The sequence below is a fragment of the Neolamprologus multifasciatus genome, chromosome 5 (assembly GCF_963576455.1).
Source record: "Neolamprologus multifasciatus chromosome 5, fNeoMul1.2, whole genome shotgun sequence".
In the NCBI taxonomy this organism is placed as follows: domain Eukaryota; kingdom Metazoa; phylum Chordata; class Actinopteri; order Cichliformes; family Cichlidae; genus Neolamprologus; species Neolamprologus multifasciatus.
In genome coordinates this window covers 14653545-14665625 of record NC_140443.1, presented here as the reverse complement: position 1 = coordinate 14665625, position 12081 = coordinate 14653545, and the positions used below count along the sequence as shown (strand labels likewise).

The following is a 12081-nucleotide window of genomic DNA, read 5'->3' as shown; positions in this document are numbered from 1 at the left end:
CAGTCTTCATAACTTGTTTAGACACGATGCAAACTGTTGGGAGCTTTTTATTTTTAGACTGTAGGGGTGTTAAAGCCCATTTACTATTTGTATGTGTGTTACATTATCCTATTCTACACCAACTCTATTCATGTCTTTTTGTGTGCTAAGTCAGTGAGGGTTATACCAGGAACCCAGTGTACCAAGATCAACATACAAACTCCAGCTGAACAGGAACCAGCTTTGTGGGAAGGTTATTGTGGGAGAGATGAAGGAGTAAATGTCTTGTTCAGAATAAACTCAAGTTAACAGGTGAACCAGTTGATTGGTCAGAGATGATGAAACTCACCTATTTGTATTCTTTTGAGATTTGAATTTAGGGGAGTCACTGTCTGATTATCAGGTATAAATACATGGACAGCCATAAGCTACCTATTCTGCTAACTCAAGGTACTGAATTGGACCTGTCCACCATATTTGTGTCTTCAGAAACATTTTAAATCAAATCGTTTGGCAAACAGTATGGCTCGTTGTTTGATAATGACCATCCAAGAAGTTCATGTTCCAGTTTTGATGAGTTAAATTCTAGATTTTTTATTAGTGTGTTACTTAGCACCTGTATGGTTTATGGATGCAGTTTAATAACGGCATTTTGTTAGCAACCGAGTATGGTTGACTCTACTCTGCCACTACTGTATGACTCTTTTGATTTTGATGAATCAAAATGTTGAGTTAGCCACTGTGGCTGTGTGTATTTTTAATTTGGTTTTTTCTTTTTTTAAGAAATAAATACAGCCTGTACCCTTGTGTTTTTTTCCAAGCAGTCCTACAGTGGCCACTAGGGCTGGGTATTGTCACTGATTTCTACAACTTATTCAGTTCTGATTCACAAGGTCCCTGATTGTACTTGATTCAACTCAATTTTGACAGTGTCAGAAATATTACTATTACGATAATTTATCTTGGATATGTACTGTCAAAAGAGCCATCTCAACCTTGTAAATTAAAAATATTGTATTCCAAATTATTTGATTATTTGTCTGCAGTTACAAACTCAGTGTAAACCATATAGTTATAAAAACAAAACTGACTCTTGTGAGACTTCATCAGAGATGCAAGCATCACAGCAGATGCCATAATGTCAAACTATGAAAAATAACAGAAACAATATGAATGAGATTTTCCCAGCCTGGTCTCTTGAACAGCAGAAATTAAGCTTTCTTGTCAGGGGTCATTTTTGGATTTGGCTCTGCTACTTTCTCAACTGCTACCTCAAAGGTGTAATAACAAAGCACCCCCAGTTAATACCTTCTTATTTATATGGGCTTGTATGTAAATAGAACAGTCTGCATGGCTAAAAATGATTCCCACCAGCTTCCTTGAAGGAGATCTTCTTTTTGAAGAACACTATCTTAATCTATTAGGTCAAAAATCAAAAGGTTTCCTGATTGTAACAAACAAAAAACAAATAAGCAAAAATGGGATGCCACTATAGCTCACTTGGTTGAGCTGGAGATCCATATCACAAAAGGCTGCAGGAATCCTGGGCTTGATTCCTACATGTTGTTCCTCTTTGCTCTTTTCTTAGTTTCCTGTCTGCTCTGTACTGTCCCAGTCAAATAAAGTCTAAAAAATGCCCCCAAAAGAAAAAAGTCAAATCCTCACACTTTAAGGAGAGGAAACTTGAAAGCCTCTGGCACTTTTTTTTGTTTCATTATTGTCTTAAATTTATATTCAGTATGGAAAAATGTGTAACTTAATTAAGGAGGTAATGTCAACTGTTAAAGACAGTGAAGTCTATAGCAAAACATTTGTGCACTAAGATTCACCTTTGAAGGTAAGGCAGACACTGTTGCAGAAATGAGCACGCCGATAAAACACTCTTTTTGTTTGCCAGCAGCAGCAGCAAACGGCCTCTTATGGAAATGGTGGCAGGAGTCCAGTCTCCAGTCAGCTGGCTCTCCTGCTTTCTCTCTCTCTCCATCTGCAGCCTTTCTTTGAAACATGCTCTATAACCTGTGAATGTTGGGTTTACATGTCAGCTCCATGCTGAGGGGAGAAAAAATTATTTAACTTTGGGTACAAATCTCTCACTAAACGCCAAAGAAGCGATGGCAGAACATGCTACTACCATCTGTGTACTAAATGTGTATAAAACTTGAATGGCTGGCTTTGCTCATTTGGAAGTTGGCAAATATCATGTGAAAGTTACTTAAAATAGTTTTTTAGAGTTTGAACAAGTTATGTCCTGAGCAGATCCAAAGAACAGCTATTGGCAGATCTAGGTTTGTGTTCAGGGGTTCTTATTGGCGAAAGATGAATTTGGTCTTCATAGTCCTCTGCTGAATTCCTGTTGAAGTCATACTTGGGTGCGCTGCCATCACAAGTGAAACTGAGTTGATGGAGTTGGGCTTGGAGCTAAAAAATCTTGAACATAAGAGAGCGAAAACTTCAAAGGGTTCAACAAAACCATTTTTTTAAGTTAAAAAAAATAAAGAAGAAGTGTGGCACCGAATTGACTGCCCAGCTGCCAGCCTTTTTGGGCCATCGATGGCATTTCCACTGGTTGATTTTCAGGTGAAGCAAATTGGCTACTTGGCTAATTTTTGTTGTATTTTTTTCCCATATAGTACTAATAAATGTATTAATAAAAAATCCTGGATCAGACTTTAGGAAAAGGCTACAATAAAAACTTTGCTGCAATAACCTCGAGAAGTTGTTGTTGTTGTCATTGTTATTATTATTATCATCATCATCATCATCATCGTTGTTGTTAAGTGAAACGAGCTCCATAGTTCAGCCACTGTTTGTTTCAGGATTGGACCTAAAATCTTTTTAAAGTAGACTTACAAATGTGACTGATAATCAGTTATTCAGATGATGCCAATGAATGCTTGTCTCGTCTGCCATGGGTATAGCAAACCAGTATTACTGAGGTACACCTCAGTGTGGAGTTGATGCTGCTGTAGTACACAAACACGGTGACATATCTTCTCTCCATTTGATTGCTTCACATCAGTTTTAAGACTTGTATCCTGCCAGCTAATCTATAATTCATATCTTATCAATAATTTAAGATTATCAAACACTTTTTTCAACAAGGACTTTTTAAAAATATTTAAATATAATTAGGTGTTTCAGATTACAGCTCACAATGTCAGATACATGGTGCTGTTTAAAAAGTGTTTATTTATTTAACTCTGTTATTTCCCTTTTCTCTCTCAGCCTTACAATCCTGATGGACCGAATGCTTCTCAACAGTAACGGCTTTATCGCACCCGTCATGACTCATTTACTTCTGTGTGACGGATGCATTCATTAATAAAATATGGAGAAAATCTCATGCCTCATTGACAGTCCTGTGGTGTGACCAGTCCTTTTACATTCAGACCCACAAAGGAACCTCTTCTTGGTTTTAAAGTCAGTAATTAATAAGTGAAATTTTATGGCTCCTTCTCTGTCCAGCTTTCAACCTTCCACTTGACCTCTACTGGCTGTGACTCCAGACTATTTGATCACTAATAACACATGACATTACAGTACATCGTTCCTATATTTTATCACCTGTTTGGCATGTGTAATATTTCTAATCCAACTTTTACTTTTTACTTTCTAAATTACATTGTGTCAAGGCCATGTAAATCCACTTATATGCCTAAAAACAGCTATACAAATACTAAAGTTATAGTAAAACATGTGGTGGTATAAGATATGAAAAGCACATGTAAGCACATCTGTTTGACCTATTTTATAAAGGTAAAACAAAGTTTACCTGCACTGCTCCCTGATTATGATACAGGTGTAATTCTTGATTATCATTTTTGTGTTTTTTGTTTGTTTGTTTGTTTGTTTGTTTGTTTTTTGTTTTGTTTTTGCAGCTTAGCATTTTTATTCAGATCTAATAGAGTAGGTTTGGATGTTTCACAGTTCAGTCCTTATTTTTCTTATACTGGGCCTCAGTGTAGCCCCTTAAGTCATCCCATGTTCTGATTGGCTTTTTCTTGTAAAACAGAGGGTTTGAACAGCGGGTAGGTGGGGCTTCTGTGCTCATAGACAGTTAGAGCCCAGACTACACACTCACATGCAGAGTATGCAACGCCTTGCCTTTCTCAAGCATAATTAATTTGCACAGTAGCACAGTTGTGTATGCGCCTTAAAAACTTACGCTTTAATCTAAATAATCTAAATAATGCTGTTACAGATGTCCGAATTAAAGCACAGACCTCTCAATATCCTAAACCAGGACCAACAAGAAGTGGTCAGCCTATAGGAAACTGTTGAATGTAAACAACAGTCATGCCCTCTTTCCCTCCATATGAAGGAAGGCGCAGCAAGCCTCTATCTGAGCCTGGTTTTGTAGTGCAAGCGCTGCTGCACCACTATCACTCATCTCAAAGCTGCAGTCCTCCTCTGAACTTGGGCTAGCAGCATTAGGGTAGATGGGTGGGGAAAAAGTGACAGAGCGAGAGAGGCATTGCTGGCTGGTCAGCTACATGTAACCCATCAGTGCTTTCTGTGTTGAGCATCAGAACAGCTAACATCTAACCTTATAGCACAGCTCTCTAATATGTGATTTCATCACCTAATTCACTTTTGTTTTTTATTTTACTACATGTTTAAAATATCTTCACGCCAATATTTTTCAAAACAATGTTTGACACCTTTGGCTGTGCAGTAATACCTCTGTTTGACAGCCATCCTACCAGCTATGTAAATTAAATTTTTGCTACTGGAACATAAAAAATTGTATGCAATTGATAAAATTACTAGTCAAGTCTGATTTTAATAAAAGTTTAAAATTTTAACTTTTCACCTGGAACTTTTACTACCATCTCTGCTGATGTAGAGTTGCCCACTGATTGCTCTCATTATGTCTCTGGCTTAGATAAATTTAAAGTAACTGATTGCTCACAGGGAATACTTGTAAATACCTTGACTTCATTATTTGATACTTTGGCCATGTTTAATTTGAGCATCCACCAATGGAACAGGATATATAACAGGAAATAACATAGCATAACAGGCCCACTTTAAACCCTGTATGAGTTTTTTTGCATGTGGTAGAGTCACCTTGCTTCTGTTTTATGACTGGCAGTGACATTTCAAGAACTTGTTTATCAAGCCGCCTAGAGAGTGAAATGTGTCCTGACTGGCCCAAGACTCCTGGAGTGATGGATGTTTGGTGCTGCTTTTTGTAAAAGTACTTTGTCATATTTTGCTAATGAAGGAATAATCCGCTTTATCTGTTTGTATGGGAGCTGCAGTGCTAGTGATGAAACAAATATGTGCATGTTCTAGTTGATTTGGAAACTTAAGAATTTACACTGGAATTTCTCTTGAATACTATTATTTGGTGTCTGGGTTTATCTTTGCTATTTTTTCTTAAGGTATTGACTAGATTAGGTCATCTAATTATTTGTTAGTATACATGTTTTCATAGACCTTGGATCTTGTTTGCATTAAATCAAGATATTGGATGTCCTGCTCTAGGTGGAATTATTTTTAGTTGTTCCAGGAGTCAGGGTGACTCCCGCGAGTGATTCTGGGAGGGTTTATCCATCAGGTGACTGCTACTTTCTTTAAATCTGTCTGTAGTGTTGATACAAACTGGTGTCATGCGTTGACCTGCTGACTGGTTAAGTGGTTGTTGTGCCTGCAGGGCTAGCTGCCAGCTGATGGTTTGTACTGTTTTTGGAAGCTAAGAGCAAAGTAAAATCCAAACGGAGTAGCATAACGTTTGTTTAGCTGACACTACTAATGGATGAAAAGGGACACGGAGAGAGAACAGACGTAGAAGGATAAAGGGATGCAGTGTTTTCCTGAGAAGTGCTCTGATGGTGGGTGGAGGTATTGCAGGAATGCTGGTGGTCCAGCGTCTGGTTTAAAAAGTGCTTCATTCATATGATGATGATGTGCAGATTGGGGGGAGAGAAACTGTTCTAGAGATCAGTCTTTTTGAATGTTCATTATTACTTTTTTATTGTTTGTCTTGGTGATTGTGGACCAGCACTGTCAAAATTGGTACAAACAAACAACAAAACGCAACACATGGCTATTTTTCCAAGAAATCCCAACAGAGCAGGTGGATAACTCAATACAACACAAACATATATACCTGCATGTTATTAAACAAATATTATATTTGACAAACATTATTTCCATTTTCTACTTGAGTTTCTTGACCCTTTAGAAGACATTGCAGAACTGTAGTTGAAAAGACAGTAGCTCATCCTGCTCTGTGGTATTTGAGTTTGCAGACTGATTAAACTGGGAAAGAATTCCTTCTCTCATACTGGTATGCATGGAAGAAATCTCAGCTCATATCCACAGTGCGTCACTCTGGAATCTTCTTTGTTGTGTCTTCATTTCAGAATGTTAAATCAGACAAAATGTCCAATCAACAAACTTAAATTCAGCCTTAAAACAGCCAGCTGGTCTGTTTTCTCCTCTCAGTGACCTGGTAATAAACTAATGGCTCATTCACTCACGCATTTGTTCTTAGTTAATAGTTAGCCACTTATTAGTCATTATGGAAAGTTTTCAGGACAGTGAAATGGATGATGGCCAGTGTGGCTGATGCCTCACAAACTGCTTTGATTACTTCTGGGTAGATGCATGACGATATCAGAAATTTGATCCCAGTACTTCCTAAATTTGAATACCAAATTTAATCAAAGAAAGACTCAAAGTAGACACTACTTAGGAGTGTGCAAGTGAATACATAGTATTACCACATTCAGCCCAAGTAACCTCTTGTGTTATTTTCAAGAAAAAGACTGAAGGAGTAAAAATGGCGCTGTGACAGTATAATGTGAAGCTGGAGCTGGTTGACACATAAATGGTGAATGATTCATTTTAGGATTGTTTAAAAACAACAACAAAAAAACAACCTTTAATAGATCAGCAACACGGTGCACATCGGAGCATCCTGGTTCGTAACCAGATGACCCCCACAGATGCATGGATGTAAAGGGGGGAACAAAGGTTTACTAAGATTTATTTCAAAGATTTAGTGACATAATTATTTTGCAGATTTAGATTTTTAACATAGTGGCATTAGTATAGTGGCTCTATGGTGTAGTGTTTAACACATTTGCCTTGTACACAAAAGGTTCCTGGTTTGAGAACAAGACACAAACAACTGAGAGTGTTATCTTCTGAGGGGCAAAGAGTGTAAAAAAAATCAGTCTACGCAAGTGCAGATCGAAATGCAACCCCTTGTGAATAAAGGAGGAGCCAAAAGCAGTTCTACGTTCCTCACTTTACCCGCCACTTCCCACATGTGGGATTGTGGCATTTTATATTGATATAAAACTTTTCTCGGCATTTTTTTTTTTTTCTTCTTCATGAAACTCTTGCTGCGATTTTCTTTTTCTCCCTGCTGTGCTGTTGTCTCTGTGTATATGATTTTGGCACCGTTTTACTCACCATGTCTGCTGCTTGTGTGCTCTGCTTTATTGTTACTTCCTGGTTGTGTGACGTGTCGTAATATATGTTGTGAAACAAGTCCACGTCTCAGGTGCTCTATGAGAAATCAGGCGTCACAGTCAGCAGACTGAACTCGCTGTCTGCAGCTCACAGGTGGATGATGTCATGGTTTCTCTGTGTATGTGCGTGAGAATGTAAGTCTGCGAGAGCCATATGTGACGCATAGTGTGCGTGCGTGTGTGTGTGTGGTGTTGCTGGGTGAAAAGCTCTATAGTTAGGTCCCTCCCTCCCCACCTCCAGGTTACCATGGGGACAGAAGGTAACTGTGTGTGTGTGTGTTAGTGTATAGCTATCATGAGCTGTGAATTGCTAGCTTTTCGTTGCACACTGCAGTGGGATAAACAGCGAAGTGAGCCAGTCAGCCTCAGCCTCTCTCTCTCTCCGTGGCTTGTTTTTTGCTGTTTCCTCCTTCAGTCCCTCCTTCCTCTCTCTCTGGTAGGACAGAGCGTTTCAAGTCATGACGGAGAGCTGAAAGCTGATGAATGAAACTCCTGGAACAACAGGCAAAAAGGCCCCGGGCATCCAGATCAGATCGTTATCTGTGTGTGTGTTTGTGTGTGTGTGTAATTTTTGCTGTGTCTGTGTTACCTTTATCTGTGTGTGCTCGTTTGTGTTTCAATTTTAGCTGTTAATATCTGTTTGCTCTAATTTGTGTTTTGTTTTGACTGGTTGTTTCCTGTCTGATATCAATCAAGATATACTGCATGGGTTTCCTGAATCATATGAACGAATATAATTTTGGCTTCTTGTTTATGGTTTACCATCATGGGTGTTCTCTGTGTATATAGACTGTATATAAAAGATGGATAACAGGGAGAAGCCTGAATTTTTTCAAAACATCGACCTCTGCTTGTCACTAACTCTCGCTTGTGACATCTGATTATAAAATGCCAAAATGGTGATGATGAAAACAGTCATCTTAAAGCTTTGATACAGGACTGCGGGAGTCACTGGGTGATTTCAGAGTAGCTATGTCTGTCTGTTTGTGGGCCTGGTGGGTGTCAACCTGCACGATTTATAAGGCGCGTGGTCTAAAGTATGACGTTTTTGTAATGGTCAGCAGAGGATGACATCTCTGATTTGTGAAAGACATGAGATATGAGCCTCCAACTTTTTTGCCCTTCAGGATAGGGCTGTGCGATATGACAAAAATCTCATATCCCGATATAAGACATTTATTGTCCTGACAACAATATAAATCACAAAAATGTAATATTTTCTGTAAATTCTGTGAATCTCGGGCAACTCTATTTGCGTGAAGTTTTTCTTCTCATCCATAAACTCTCTGCATACTCTTTCCCGTGATTCAGTTAATTCTAAAAAGTCTCAGCAGGATCTTGAGCTTTATTGTGAAAGGTTTACGTGGAAAACAAACAAGCAGACTTGTTACCTTGTTTTACCGTCATTGTTGCTAACGACAACACGTAAAAACAGGCGCTTGTCCGTCCATAGTGTGGTTATATTAAATATAAGAGAAAGAGAGAACTTTAAGAAATTAATAAAGCCACTACAGTGACCATCAAAACGATGAAAAAATATTGCTGTAAACGGTTTATTTTACGACGCCACAAAACAAACGATAGACGTTTTTATATCGTCATCCAATTTCGATATTTCGTTATATCGAACATCCCTACTTCAGGGGTAAAAAATCTGTAATCAATGTGCATGGATGCAAATCGGTTGATATTAGAGATGGCACAATACCACTTTTTTATGTCCGATACTGATATTATAAATTTGGATATCTGCCGATACCGATATGAATCTGATATAGTGTATTTTTTAATCAATAAAACTGTTTTAAAAATATTTTGCTGCATTTTGTATAAGTTCATACTCAAGTTTTAAAAAACAAAACACTAAAGCTATTCTGTTAACCTGTATATGTGTGTGTGTATATATATATATATATATATATATATATATATATATATATATATATATATATATATATATATATATATATATAAAATACACTGCACCCAAAATATTTCATACTTCAGCAATATTGATCAATCTAATAAACTTAAGCCTACACCATCCTCCCTATTCTGGTATTTTAAAGAGTACTTAGCGGAAATATTAAACAACCTAACTAATAGGGTTGTCACCCCCCCCCCCCCCCAAAAAAAAAAAAAAAAAAAAAAAAAAATTAAAATAAAAATAAAAATAGGGACACCCCCCCCCCTCGCCTTGTGGTGCTTAATCGATGTAATCAACTTTAATTTAATGCACGTGTAAAATAAAAAATTAATATTTGCAGAATTGCAGACTGCACAGATGGTACCTTCCCAAAGGAAAAAGTACTATAGCTTACTAGGGTATATATTAGACTTAATAGTTACTATATTCAGTAATAGACTTCTATACATTTTACATCAGATTAAAACTTTGGGTGTAAGATTCAGATAATTATTTATCAAAAGCTAGACATTTTAAATGAGAATAAGAAAGAAAAGTATTTCTTTGTGCCCCCCCCTTTCCCTGTTAACGCCCTACCTGCCCCCTTGGCCAAACCTTGCTAGACCCGCCCCTGCACAGTTACCAGCCGTCAGCTACGTAGAAAAGGATCCGGGTGTAGAAAGTAATATTAAATAAATTCTAACGACAGCTTATCAAGCTTAAACATGCTGCTGTTGTTCAGCCGCTGGTTTCCTCTTTCTGGTGCAAAGTGGGCCAAAAACAAACAAGAGAGACGGGACTCGCGACAGAAAAGCCGATCAGCTGATCATTGATTAGTTTCATGATTGAAGTAGCAGCAGGAGAGAATGACAGGCAGTCATAAGCTTAACGTGGGAATGCTTTACGAACATTCAGAGATGAACTTACACACTTGCTTTACTTCTCTCTGGGATAACTTTCTCAGAGATGAAATTCCGGTTTGGTAGCGAGGCTCCAAATGCTCAACCAGACCGCCACGAGGTCTCGCACGCCACAGCCGCTGTACCACGTGATGCATACTGCTCCGACGTGCTAAGGTTATAAAGCTGAGTTCCGCCATGTCGCAAGTTTTGTGAGGTGCTTTTGTGATATTTAATGGATCGGATTACATTTTTTATTTCTCTCAGATAGCCGATCCAGTAATTTAGGTCAGTATCGGACCGATACGTAATGTCGGATCGGTCCATCTCTAGTTGATATGACATCTGGTCTGATGAAAATTGTGTCCTGACTATTTCACAAAGTACCGTGAGACTTACTAAACACAACATGCTATTGGCTGTGGTTCCCATTACCCTCTACTTTGTGATTGACATACAAGAATCCAGTGTCCCTCACTCTTCACCTCTGGTTTAAAACAAAAAGATGTTGATGGTCAATAATGCTCATCGTGAGGTTTTACAGTGGGAATTTACAAACCAAGACGAGTTCATCTTACTCACCTGAAAAATAAAACCTTGTACCTATGCCTCACCAGGGTTATCTCTGGGTAGCTGCTGTGCTTGTACCATATTTTTCGGACTATAAGGTGCACTTATAATGCTTTAATTTTCTCAAAAATTGACAGTGCGCCTTTTAATCCGGTGCGCCTTATGTATGAATCCTGGTTGTTCTTACTGACCTCGAACCAATTTTATGTGGTACACGGCGCTCGCTAGTTTCCACCTAAACATGATTTCTGAAAAAATTAAAACGTACAGCACTGCTACCACTTCCAACATAAATGAAGACAGAAAACTAAGCAGGAGTGTATTTTGTAGGGTTACTGAAGTTGGGCTAGCTGGTATGTAATGATGTGCTACGTGATCGCTAGCGACACATCTATGTTAGCATAACATAAACACAGTGAAGCTGCAGGATGAACGCTAACTTCTTTCTAGTCAATAAAAGTTGACGCGAAGGTTCCCAATGGTAAGGGACAAATGCAATCGCATTGCAGGATGCTGTAAACGGACCAAACTTCAGTCAGGAGAACAACTGAGATAATCCATCCACATTATGAGGTTAGTCATTAATAATCTGCAACAACATGGGAATAGAGCAGCTGTGAGAGAATTCAACATTAATGAATCAATGGTACGGAAGTGGAGGAAGCAAGAAGAGTGGGTTGAGTAAAGGTTGACTTATCTGACTGTTTTGTTTCGCTTAATGTGCCTTATAATCCGGTGCGCCTTATAGTCTGAAAAATACGGTAATACAACATTGTAAAATCTGTGTATTACAAGGAGGTAGACTGCAGCCATCGATGGTGACAGGTGGCTCTGTAACTGTGAGGCTATGTTGTGGTTGGGTGACATGAATAATTAGGTAAACAAAGCAGAATATTTTTTTTGGTGCCGTCTAACCCCACGTTGCTCCACGGGAGTTCATGTCAAGAGTTTCAGTTTTATGTTCTGGTGAAATTCATTGGACGGGGGTCAGTTCATTTTGTGTGTGTTTTTGGTTTCTTTGTGTTTTTTGGATACACCAAGTATTTAGCTTTGTATTGTACATGTTTTTATCAGTTTGAGGCCTGGTCATTTGTAGTGCATTTTTATTTTATATTGGTTGTTTTTGTTGGTGAATAGCAAACAGTGTCCAGGTTCCAGAAGTAACATGTTAAATCCTATCACTGGTGAAAACAAGGAAATAGTTTATGCAGACATTTCTTTTCCAAAACTATACTATTTA

The 12081-nt window shown here is 38.2% G+C and overlaps 1 protein-coding gene across 11 annotated transcripts in view; it reads left to right on the top strand.

Moving 5' to 3' along the window:
• The window catches only part of slmapa (sarcolemma associated protein a), a 79857-nt gene that overhangs the window by 15437 nt on the left and 52339 nt on the right, over nt 1–12081 (top strand). The gene's annotated exons all lie outside the window — the stretch shown is intronic.